Genomic DNA, 13,989 nt, shown 5'->3' on the forward strand with positions numbered 1-13,989 from the left:
GAAGCGAATTCGCCAAAGTTGACTCGTGTGCAACTATATTTGTTTGAGAGAATGGAGGCAATTCCACCACCTCGTTTGCCTTGTCTAATTGAGTGGAAGAAATTATAATTTGGGGACAAGTCTCAACAAGAACAGCTTCGTGTCTGAAGTCAGCCAGGTTTCAACAAGAAACAGAAAATCCAATTTTTTTTCACTAATAAAATCATTGATTGCAAAGGTTTTGGTAGTAAGTGCACCTATATTTAGTAAACCCATGTTAGCTGAAAATGCCTCTGGCTTTTGAGGAATATGCTGAGGTATGGAAAGAATATTTGTTAGGTTTCTAGTTTTAAATTTGTCTTTTCTTTTTACTATACGTTGGGTAGAAATCAACGTTGGAATAGAACTATAAGCATAAGTCATGCTATTGCATGACACAGCTTGATCTATGGTAGTAGTATTGTATGTTACCCTGCAGAAAACATTCTCAGACTCATCCACATGTATAATGCCATTCGAATCAATACCTGGGGGGCGTGAATCTGTAATATTTTCTACAGAATGTCAATGTAGTCTGTTTATGAAATGAAAGGAACAATTTCGTTTTTAAAAAAAAGGCAAAATAGTGTGATATTTTCAGTTAGTAGGCTAGATTATTACTTACTTTATTTACAATAAAAAAAATATTGAGGCAAATTGTAGACCCTTCCATATACAACTAAACACAGATGTTGAAGGTCTTGCTTAAGTGGATTATTTAAAAAAATAATTTTTCTATGTAATTTGCACTTTCAGAAATAAGAGATGCTGTAGGCCTATTTTCAGTTTTATAGCTGATTGTCTTATTTTGTTTACAAGTTACAGATGGAGGGTACTTATTGTACTGTTTAGCCTACATCTTACACACTTCAGGCTGTTGCAGATAGCTCAGGGTAGAGACTGTATGACACTAGGTGGTACAGCCTGAGACATGTACAAAAAAAAATGCTTTCTGCATTTTTGTTTTGCTTTTCCCTCCATTGTACCAAACTCGTACCGAACCGTGATGTCCGAACCGAGGTATGAACCGAACCGTGACTTCTGTGTACCGTTACACGCCTACTCATCGGGCACCCTATTCAGCAGAAATGCGCGTGCGCAAGGCTTCACGACACCAATCTTGCTCCTGCGGCGAGTTCACAACACATAATTGGGAAGATGTCTTCACAACACCACATATGATTGGCTCAATGTATTCACTTCACACCACATGATTGGCTCAATGTATTCACATGTCGACGTTTTGCCGAGGAAGGGGTGGGATATGTGTAGACAACGTTACAAACTAACCCCATGCATTTCTATGGAGGAAGTGCTGTGTCTCCTCATTAGAAAGTCTCTGTTAACTCTTGTGCTTCGAAGCCTCGACACTCGAGACGTCGGTTTCGAAAGTCACGCCCCTACCCAATGCAATTACATATTTTAGAAGTATGCAAATATCATACCTAATGTTACACTGTATAAAATTGACAATATGTAAAATGTTAATATAAGAGCTAACAAGCAAGCTACCTCCCACAAGCTAAATGATAAGATAGCCTAAGTTTGCTAAAGCACAACATTCAGTTCAGATTTACTTTAGAACTAGTGCAGTGCCCGTTCAAACATGCCATTCCTGAAGAAAACCCATAGCTCCATGCCCACAGGTAGCCTATGCCTGCTTTAAAAATAGGATGATGGGGAAACATCATTCCAGCTAAGCATTCAATAATGAATACTGAATGTTATAATATATTAGCCAATAATTAATGTGGCCTCTAATAAATTTAGGCATGGCTGCATGTGACATTTCTAAAGATCAGAATGACATAATGACAACTGTTTTGAGTTAAGGCTAAATGTGTATAGCTTACTGAATAATTTCCTAATGCTTTTCGAAGCTTGCACATACTTTTATTTTGAGTGGTCACTACATACCCGTGTTTGATGGCGTGATAAGTGTTGCTCAGTCTGCAACTTGTCTAACGTTAGCTATGTGGCATTAGCCTATCGCTCGTTTCAATTTGGGACCTTGCAGTCGGAATTGTCGTTTTAGTCAAAGTCTCTTGAAAGTCCAAAGTAGCCTGGGCTATTCGAGTGGTCACTACATACCCGTGTTTGTTGGCGTGTTGTTGCAAGTAATCATTGTATGCAAGCAAACTGCATACAGGGAGTCTTTATTGTTGAGGTCAGACATGATAATCATCTTGCATCTTAACCCACAAGCGGTTCCCGAGAAATCCGTTTAAATTGCGACTGACTATCATCAAAGTGAGACCTAGCAGTGCCCGTTGGACCTAGCTATTGTCAGTACACGATCCATGGGGTGGAGCTCCTCTGAAACTGGTCCCCTTGGAAACAGTGCAGTATAAACGTCCTACGTAAATAAGCATATTTTGAAATATGCATTCAAAAATCGAGAGTCCACACCTTTGTGTCACGCGCGAGCCACATACGGAATCTTAGGTCAGTCTGACAAACGGTCAGCGAGATATGCGTGCCACAGACACACACACAGACGCTTCTTGCTTTATACTTTAGCTTCTATGTTCACATTTAATGGCCCAGTGATCAGACAAGAGTCCACAAAAAGCCTCACCTTGTGGTTAGTCCAACTTGAATTCCAGGAATTAGTGCTTGATGCAGGCTGTGCAGGCTTGTCTTCCACTAACACAGTTCCCTTGGCCTTTGGATAAGTTAGTGGGAGCCTCTTCCAAACACAGCATAGCCACTACACACAGTACCCTCCAGAATTACACATAGCCACTGCACACAGTACCCTCCAGAATTACACATAGCCACTGCACACAGTACCCTCCAGAATTACAGTGTAGCCACTACACACAGTACCCTCCAGAATTACACAGCGTAGCCTACTGCACTACACACAGTACCCTCCAGAATTACACAGCGTAGCCACTACACACAGTATCCTCCAGAATTACACAGTGTAGCTACACACAGTACCCTCCAGAATTACACAGCGTAGCCACTGCACACAGTACCCTCCAGAATTACACACCTGCAGAATTACACATAGCCACTACACACAGTACCCTCCAGAATTACACAGCGCAGCCTACTGCACTACACACAGTACCCTCCAGAATTACACAGCGTAGCCACTACACACAGTACCCTCCAGAATTACACAGCGCAGCCTACTGCACAACACACAGTACCCTCCAGAATTACACAGCGTAGCCACTACACACAGTACTCTCCAGAATTACACAGCGTAGCCACTACACACAGTACCCTCCAGAATTATTGGCACCCATGCTAAAGTTGACTAAAAAAAGGAATATAAAATCATCTTCTGGAAATTGATCATAATGCCTTAAGTAACAAAATGAGGACATATCCAACCTTTAAGGACACCAGTTTTCTTTGTGAATGAATAATGTATCATAAATAAATAAATGTTCTTCCTTAAAATACAGGGGTCATAAGTATTGGCATCCCTATGTCAAATTCCCATAAAGGCAGGCAGATTTTTATTTTTAAAGGCCAGTTATTTAATGGATCCAGGTACTATGCATCCTGATAAAGTTCCCTGGGCCTTTGGAAATTAAAATAGCCCCACAACATCACATACCCTTCACCATACCTAGAGATTGGCATATAAAAGGTCTACAAATTATCTAAAAATCTTATCTCAAAATCGGGGATTACATGTTTTAATGAAAGCATTTCTGTTGGCACTGACTTTTAAGTTGTCTGTGTGTGTGTGTGTGCCTTCATGTAGACAACTGGAGTTGTCCTTCAATCCAGTAGAACTCTGCAGTGGAATATATGGATGAGGAGCTATTCACCATGTTCGTAAGTATCCATTCTCACCTCCAGATCATCGCAAAAAAGTACAATTCACCAAACTGCTCATACTGCTCCTTTTTGTACCCCCTCAAATATTGACCGTTTCAAGAGAGTTCCATTATCAGCATCATAGTTGTTCCCACAAGGCTTTCGTTTTAACATTCCATAATGTTATCTTAATGAATTCGATTATATCAACGTTTTTTGGTATATCCAGTTTTTAATATTTTTTTCCGAAGTGTTTACAACTTGTGAACTTTACAACAGTGTTAACTAATAATTGTTGCAAACTGGTACTACGAACAAAATATTAGTGCATTCCTGGATCTATATCCTTATGCATGCTTCCTGCCAGGACTTTTACGGGCTTTTCCCAAATCACGGAAGTAACGCTGACGCAGCGGTATATTAGCAGATAGTAGCATCCATCAGGCAAGTGTTATTTAAATAAACTCCTGGTGTATTTACAAACTTTTCAATGCCTCGTTTTATGAGTTAAGAACATACTGTAGAAGTTTCGTACCATTCAGGGCATTATTAGTCGGGTAATTTATGAGATAAAAGTTGGTACCATTACGACTGCAGAAACTCGTTAATTTCTGACAGCGCTACTCGACCAGGGTTCAACCAAGGGAAAACAGGTTCTGGGAGGGTGTTTGGCTCGGGGTCATGGTGCAAAGGACCCTAGGGTGAAATTACTCCGAACCATCGCTTTAAAAAGAAATTCACTCTTAAAACAAGATACATTATCTTAACACTTCTAAGTTTATTTTATGAAAGTTTTGAACTAGTTATCATAGAACTCATTCATAGTTTTGGGTCGTTTAAGACTAAAGACATAAAGACTAAACTAATTTTCATTGCTTATTTTATTAGGTTATTGATTGAATTGACGTTTATTATTGCTATTCTCCATTTTATAGTTTGACCAACATTCTAATCTGTTCCCTGTTACATTTTAATTATATTGTGTGCGGGGCGCTGTGGCACAACAGGCTACAGCGCTCATACCATATACGGGTCCAAGTGCCACGGGGACCCAGGTTGGAATCCGACAAAGGCGTCTGCCAAATCCCACAGCCATAACTCTGGATCTTTCCTTTATTCCAGCATGTCACTAAAGTAGGGAGGTCTGTGACTTATGACCATTCTACTGGTTCTAGTTTGATTTATCTCCTGGTAACCCCTGTCCTGCTTTAGGTAAAACATACACTCTCAAAAAGGATGTGTTGGAAACAACACATTTTTAACACATCAATGTGTTTAGGTAAGGACAACACATTTTGTGTTATTTTTTGTGTTAAACCCATGTAACACAGTTACTGTGTTGATATTTTAACACACCTGTGTGTTATAGTTGACACAATTTGTGTCAATTTGGTTATTGTTACTTTCATTTGGTTATGGTTATGCTTTTGTCCAAAGCCACATACAAATAGAAGACAATATAATACTTAAATTTAACAGGGAGCAAATTAAGATGTTGGTCAGACTATTAGAAGGATAATAGCAATAATAAATAACAATGTCAATTCAATCACAGCATAATGAAGTGCATGTTGTCGTTTTATTTATATTTTTAGCATATTTATGGATCTTAGCAGATAAGGCAATTATGAAATTATTTAAACCAAATAGTGTGTGCAATAAAGATGAATTCCTGACAGCCTAATGTGAAATTATGTATTATTTATTACAAATATTGTACACATAAACATTACACAAGTTCATAGCGAGGGTTTACAAAAACATTATTGTTAAAAAATCAAATGTATTGGTCTAAAATCAATTAAATCTCTTATACTAATTAGTTTAAAGTCCTCTTTTCTCTGGACAGCAATTGCATGGAAATGGTTATGGAAAAACTTTGTAACAAGTATCCTTAAGAAAAACATTTTGATTTTCACTTTCTGGTAAAATCTGCATAACTTCTCAAACCGTTTTCCTTAAGAGGAATGGCAAGTCGTTTTCTGCAACAATGATGAATTGGGCGGAGGCGGAGGGATCTCCAATGCACACCAAGTGGGGCTGGCGATGTTCTACTGATCTATCAGGAGGATTGTTCAGCACACTGGAAATGCTGGTTCCAGTCTGTTATTTTAAAGAAAAAACAAGAACATAAACAAGTCATTAGACATATGAAGGGTTTCAAGCAATTTACAAATTGACAATACTCATTTTACATTATACCAGATATAACATTGCACCATAAAACATACAGTATAGGCGTTCCGTACTGTAAGCACACAAAAGAAACATTTACTATAGGAGGGGCCTACCGGTTTTATATCCAAAAGGTAGCCCAAAGCTGACTTCACACTGCATTTGGTGTTCCCATTTGCCCCTGCCTGATGCAGTGGGGGGCAGCAGATGGACAAGCTTATGAAGAGCTCTGTAACATGAAACTATAAAAACAAACAAATTTAGTAAACTCTTACTTTCTTGTTAAAATCAATTGCATTCATTCACTGTGGCACAAAAGCTTAATAGAGATAATTCCTCCTACCATCATCCTCAGGAACTGGTGGCAAGGCAGCTGCAGGTTCACTTGTGGACATTCCCTCCCATTTTCGGATGAACAACAGCTTTTCCAGGAAACATTTTTCCAAATTCTGTGTCAAAGTACATAAATGGACAAAATACAGTCATTTGAATAATTAGAATGATATCAGAGGGATTAAAGACAATTCATCCAACTTTTATTATTTTCATTGTCCCAAAACAATATGCACTCACCATATATGGCATGTCCACAAAGCGTGGAAACTGCAAAAACCTCCAACGTTGGATGTTTAGCAGCAATCCACAACCTTGTAGCTGCAACAAAATAGATTATTATAAATTTGATTTCACACCATATTGTGAACACATAACTTATTTCAACTTCCATACTGTTTAATTTTTAAATCATTCAGCATTTCCAAAATAAGAACACACAATCTGGGTGACTAACATTAGCAAACTGGTCAGAAACGAAATGTTACTTTAGGTTATTATCAAAATGCCAGCATTGATTACCGTTTCATTAATGCGTCACATTATTGCTTAACCTGCACCCCAAAAAAGCAAACTACACACTCCATAAAATATAAAAGATAATCATAACGTTGTGCATAGATGTAGAAGCTAGTTCAACACTGGGTCTAACTGCATGCAATATCGTTTTATCAAACCGTGTTCACTAACGTTAGTGTCGCTTTCGGAATGGAAATGTGTTTTCCCTTGTGGTAGCTTCTAAATGCATTAAGTTCATTCATCATCGTTAACTTGCTAGACTAATCGTGAACATGTTCTAATGTTATGTCGTGGAGCAGAAGAGATATAACTTCATAGGCCAAAAACGACTACACTCACGTTACCTGACCTTATGTCTATTATGGCTTGTAAAGTTAACGTTAACCACCGATTGTTCAGAATAAAATGGTCACCGTTATCTATGCAAGTAAAAGTGAATTAAATCCATAACGGTGGTTATCATGATTTATAGTAGTTATAGTAAGTTAGATAGTGTTGTAACTTATCATAATGTGTAACGTAGATAGTAGTTTGTAGTTTTGTCCTAACGTTAGCATTTCGTACCTTGTTAGCACTACAAGGTCATACCAGTTCCCACAAACCTTGCTAACGTTAGCTGTCCATAGCTAAAACTTTACCCAAAATGCGGATTTACCCACATAGTAATATGAGATGACGTAACGTTAGAATATTTTAGTTTCTACATGTATGCCAGTGTTTTTCAGAGTGTGTTAATGTAAGGTCAGGATTGACTTAACATGGACTAGCATAACGATTGCTAATCAATAACCTAGCTGCTAGAGCTAGAAGCTACTTGGCTAACAATCGATGCTGGACTTTATTATCATTTAACCTTTACAATATTGCAAGTTGCAACAGTCTTTAAAATAAACATAACAAATACGTCTGAAGACATGGGTCTACCTTTTATTCAGACATTTACATCCACTCACTTGCACCTTCTTCCAGTGCGCCAAGATAAAATTAAGTGCTGAGAAAAGAACCTCTCCTCTCAGGGTAACGGCTCATCCAGGACACCAGGGATTGGCCAATAATTCAACACATTTTGTGTTGGGCAGTATATTCCAGTAATATAACACAGTAACAACACAAATTGTGTTAAAATTGTGATGACACAAAAAATGTGTAATTATTTAACACATCATTTTTGAGAGTGTATGATGATGAATGTCAGTGTTGACGCCTCTCTTTCCTTAGTATCCCTCGAAAGCTCAAGGAAACCGTCTTACCCGTTATGTACCACAGAGAGAGGTAAGAGGCCCTGCAAATGCACACACACACACACACACACACACAATACACACACACACACACACACACACACACACACACACACACACAATACACACTCTCTTGTTTTTTTGCATGAACAAAGACAGAAACCAACTACTTAATACGAGTCTTGGATTGGGGTTAGATTTTCAAAATTCCAGGAATGTTCAAAGTTAGAATCTTGGATGGAACTTAATGGGAATATACGGAAATAAACAGGAATTCATGTGAATAAACTAGACATTTTTTAAAATTTGCAAGTAACAGGGAACTTAACTCATTGAGTGCCAACAACGTAATATTACGTTTTTAGCATTTTTTTTTTTTAATTGCGAAACTAGACACTCTAACACACCTTATATGTGATTTTGGGAACTCTGTGATGAATGGAAATGAAATATATGACGATCGTGAAACTCATGAAAACGCACAATCTGGACATTTTATCATAACTCGGTTGCCGCTTTGGGTCGAATCAGTGACGCATGCACGTCAGGTCAAAACCAGGCCATTTTCGTGGGTCTATCACTAGGTGGCAGTCTCGCAAGGTCTCGCTGATCACTTCCCGGAAAGTTTACACAAGTAAGTAACAGGCAACACTTCATATTTCATGAAAGACGTATCTCCATTTCTAGAAAAAAACAGCGATTTTGATGAAAACTAGCCACTGTTTAGCTTGGGATTTCTCAGGAACAGAGGCGTGTAGAAATACACGGTTTGCACCCACCGAAAGCTTAAAGTCTCACCTTTTAATCGAGCTATTGTATGTGTTCATAGCTATAACACAGAATATGCTGTGGCTGTACAAAAATAATCAACAATGGTCTAGATTGCTGGCACTCTAGGACAAAGCTCCCGAAAACAGCTTGGCATTCAATGAGTTAAATGTAGTTTTAAAAAAACAACATCTTGAAGCATAATATTCATTAAAACAACAATCACACACAACATGCACACAGCAATGAGCATACTAGACATATAGGACACACCTATGGTGCATTCATGCCCATGAAAAACATTTTTTTCCAGTGAAAACAGAGTATTAGGGCCAAACATAAAGAAACAGAGTATTAGGGCCAAACATAAAGAAAACAAATATCATGATGAGATTAAACAAGACATGTCAAGTCATTTCTGGGTTTCACCTAATTTATGGGTTATTCTAAGGTATCTTATTTTCCTCCTTAATCCAATCACTATTAATTGATAATAACTAAAATGTTTGCAAATCATGTGATACTTCCATGAAGGCAGGCAGATTCCACCGTCCGTTTTAGGTGTCACCCCTGTGAATCAAACAAAAAAGAGTGCATTAATCACTGATATTTACAGAACTTCATATCAAGACTTTTATGAACCATTATCAGTGAATGATGTTGACAAACATTAACAATATTAGAGCAACACATTCGAAAACCATGACCACCTATGGAAATGTTTTAACATAATAACTTGTAGATGCTACCGGGTTAGCTAAATGACTGTCTGATAATGCTACAACCAAAAACACCTAGTAACGTTAATGGCTATAATTTCATAACCTGACTCTCGCCAGATGAATTTCGTTCCGCCTAGCTCCACTCATCTATCTGAGATCGATCCATTGGAGTGGTGTTTCAGAAGGCTGGGCCTTATCAAAAATCCTTGCATATGATTGGATAAGCCACTTGTCCGTCATCTATTGACATGCTACTTCAACCAATAATGTAGAAAAAGGTGCGCACATCTAAATGTTAAAAAAGTAGGTGCTGGACTCAAAAAGTGACAATAAAAATTACAAAGTCCGCACACTAGAGCTCCATTATTGTTTTTCCTTTTTATTCACCACATGTGACGTTTCGGGACACACTGCCCTTCCTCAGACATAAGACAGGTACCTAGCAGCCCATACTTATACTAATTGAACACCTGATATCACATGATGCAAGTGATTAAAGTGCCGAGTGCAAAGTGCTTCAAGTGCTAGTGTGCAAAATGCAGTGTGCAAAAATGCAATAAGTACAATACAATAAAATAAAGTGCCAACGTGCAATAAATAACACAAAGCACAACAGTATTTCAATGCACTCATATACCAGATAGTACCACTAGATCACAATGAGGAGTAGTGAATAATACAAAAATTACATAAATGTTACAGGCAGCCACATCGATATGTGCGATATATACAGCATGAACAACATCAAAGAAGGAACCGATCAGGACAAAGCTAACATGTCTGAGGAAGGGCAGTGTGTCCCGAAACGTCACATGTGGTGAATAAAAAGGAAAAAAAAATAATGGAGCTCTAGTGTGCGGACTTCTTTGTCATTTTTAATGCTACTTCAACAACTCACATCGAAGCCAACCCGTGACGCTGAGAACAGTCTCACAGCCGCTTCTACGCTACGTCACATCTATGAAACTCAAGCCCTGCGTCCTGATTGGCTCTACCATAAAATCTAGTGCCGAAATCACTCTCAACGGAAGCGATCCCAGATGGATGTGTGGAGCTAGGCGTAGCTAAGTGGAAGAGTCGAGAGTCAGGTTAATAATATAAAGCTACCCTGAATGAATTAATAAGATGTTGTTTGCCATGATTATTACCGTACGTGTGGCTTGTGAAGAGACTAACATTACCTCAACTGTGTTAGCTAATATTAGCTGACAAACGTTAGCTGCAACCATAGGCTGTACAAATACCACAAAGCATATTTAATTAGCATAGCTATACGGTCTGCTAACGTTAACCTACCAGCTGTTGGTATGCTCATTTTAGTTCGTTGTAAAAGTTTGTTTTGTTTCTGTCAGCAGTTCATACCCAGTGAACAAAGAACTATGTGTTTATGAGTCTGTCTTTGTGTATATTTAACATTAACATTAGCTGTGAGTTAATGTTAGCTAACGTTAGTTAGCATGAATGACACCTGCTTAAGGCTGAACGAAATTGCCGTCTGGATAAAAAAAGTTAAAGATACATACCTTCCGAAATCGCCTGATTTCCATTGCAGTGTAGCAACATTAGGAGAAACATGTGAGATCTTATTTCAAATGTTGCTTTCCTATGGGATGTGACTGCTAGGCCATACTTATGCGATCAATCTATTCTGGTCTCACCAAGGTGAGATCTCATTTCAAATGTTGCTTTCCTATGGGATGTGACTGCTGGGCCATACTCAAGCCAGATCAGGGCATTTTGGAGAGGGTCATTATTTCAAATGTTGCTTTCCTATGGGATGTGACTGCTAGGCCATACTAATGCGATCAATCTATTCTGGTCTCACCAAGGTGAGATCTCATTTCAAATGTTGCTTTCCTATGGGATGTGACTGCTGGGCCATACTCAAGCCAGATCAGGGCATTTTGGAGAGGGTCTTGGGGCTCACTGTCGTCTCACCTCAGGCCTCTCGTCCCTAAACCCCAACCTCTCACCCTTGTCCTTTGACCCTTTTGCCCTGTTCCTCTTGGCCAGGTGGAGGAGATCGAACAAGTCACTGTGGACAAGCTGAAACAGGTGCTACAGCGTGTAGAGACGAAGGTGAGTCTATCGTCAAGACGTCTCTTAGGAGGGAATCACATTGGAAATGATAAAGCGGTAGCAGTCGCGGTCGACAATGTTAGTTAAGGTATACGCTTAAGTTCTACCTCATTCTCAAGTTCAACACGAGCATAACGCCGACATTTAAACTGTTCCGCTGCTGATCCACAGTGAACAGTAGGACATTTGCCTCTTGCAGCTAGTCAATGTTAGCCTGGCTCCATCCTCCTACGTGCTTCCGCACAATATTAATTTTCCTTCAGTACGTCGTCTGGGTTTTCGGTATATTCACAGGTTTTCTCAGGCCAAGTTTTACCTGTCCAATTAGCGAACATAGGGAGTGGCTGAGAATGACGACGTTGAGGTTGTGCGCTAGTTTGTGCATGACATATGTCACGACCAAATGAGGTGTGCCACAACGAAATGAGAATTCCATTTGGAGATATAGCAATTTGAATAGAGAGGGGGTCGAAAATGACAAAATTATGCATTTTCTAATTTCTAATATTGGGTATAGATTCAATCCCATATTGGGTATAGATACATCAACAGAACAGAACAGAATTCCAGTGTGATATTGACCTAAAGTGAAACATGATACCGAGTGTTAACATATGTCTCATAGCTCATCTTGGCTTATCCCCTGGATTCCAAAATCTGGCGCTAGTTAGCCAATGCTACCAACAGATTTTCAAAGGGGGTGCCTTGGGCATCGGTCTAGCCATGCAAATAAATCACTGTTTTGCACCATTTAAGACGCTCAAAGTAGCTCCACACTTCATTGGTAGACTTCCGAGGGCCCATTTAAAACGAGACATTGAGAACTTTGAAAGCACTAGTAGTTTATTTACAAGATGATTTATACAGACAGTAGGCCTACCTTCAGGAGGTTTACCGTTCGCTGCCATCTTGAATTTAGTCACGATAAGTCGAGCGATGAGTACGAATGAAAAGGTATGATAAGGGATCAGATTCCAAAAATAATTCTGTGGAAATGCATGGATTCCAGTTGCTGCTACTGGATGCAACTGGAATCAATGCATTTCCACAGAATTATTTTTAGAATCTGAGTGGAGCTGGCAAAAGATCATTGAGAACTAAATGTGAATTGCTCTTAAAGTGACCATTTATACATTTTTAAAAATGTTTAGGCTAAATGTTTCATTCACAAGACCAAGCAGTACTTTCTCATTTTGCCTCCTTCAGTCCTTCATGTAGCTAGACTGCACAGGGTCAAAAGTCACTACGAAATGCGATTAATCAGCATTATTTGTTTTTAAACGTGTTATTCTTTCTGTAATTCAAAATGAACGTGTTATTTTGACAGCCCTTTGACAACACTTCTTTCTGCTACTCTAGTGCGCCGACGTCAATGCTGCCTCCTCCAGCCCTCCAGCCACTGTCGCTAGCAGTCCATGTCCTGATGGCCGCAGCGTGCCAGCTTCGTCTTCTACTCCTTCAGCCACCAACACCAGTTGGCAGGAATTGAGATCCGCTCACTGTTAGACGGATCAGAGACGGGGGGCCTATGTCAAAGACTGTTACTATATTCAGTCAGTTCTAATATGCTTATATCCAAGCTATTCTTTCATTGGATTAAACTTTTTATCCAATCCTATCCTGTCTTTGTCTGTCTGGTAGATCTATAGGCTATCAATTTAAAGACACAGCAGTAGGCTACGTCATCAACTCGTTTGACTACAATCTGGCCCGCCAGTGGTTTAGACCAGTGGTCCCCAAACTACGGCCCGCCACCTCATTTTGGGTGGCCCCCTAAAACATGTCCGTGGTATATAGCATCTGGCCCGTGTGGGAGTACGACATCGCCAAACTATGACCTCCGTAATTTCCCCCATTCATTCTCTATGGCGAGTCTTAACAGTACACATGTAATACTCTTTTTGTCCACTGGTGGTTATTTTGGCACTGTTTGCCATCGAAAACGGAATGAAATGTAGGCCTATCTGCAAACAATGTAAGAGGCCTATACTGACTGCATCAGTGCTCAAAGTATTTTATCAATTAATTGTTAATAACTAACTTCTATTCAAGTCATATTTCTGGGACTTTCTGGGATAATTATTTCTATTTTTATTCACTCGTTCAATGTTCATAGAGTTCACAAAGTTCAGATGTTTTTGCCAGCACTTCATAAAACTCTCATAGTTTGAGAACTTTACATTATTTGTAGGATATTGCTTGTTCACAACTTGAGCTGTGTATGCAAAGACACAAGAGTTCAGAGTTCACACATTTTGAATTAAAATATGTTTGGGACTCCCTGCCAATCTTTCATTAGCACAATGCTAGCGTGTTATGGGCAACAATGACCCAACCTGTAAGAAATCAAA

This window comes from Alosa alosa, chromosome 7, assembly GCF_017589495.1.
Source record: "Alosa alosa isolate M-15738 ecotype Scorff River chromosome 7, AALO_Geno_1.1, whole genome shotgun sequence".
NCBI classification, from domain to species: Eukaryota; Metazoa; Chordata; class Actinopteri; order Clupeiformes; family Clupeidae; genus Alosa; species Alosa alosa.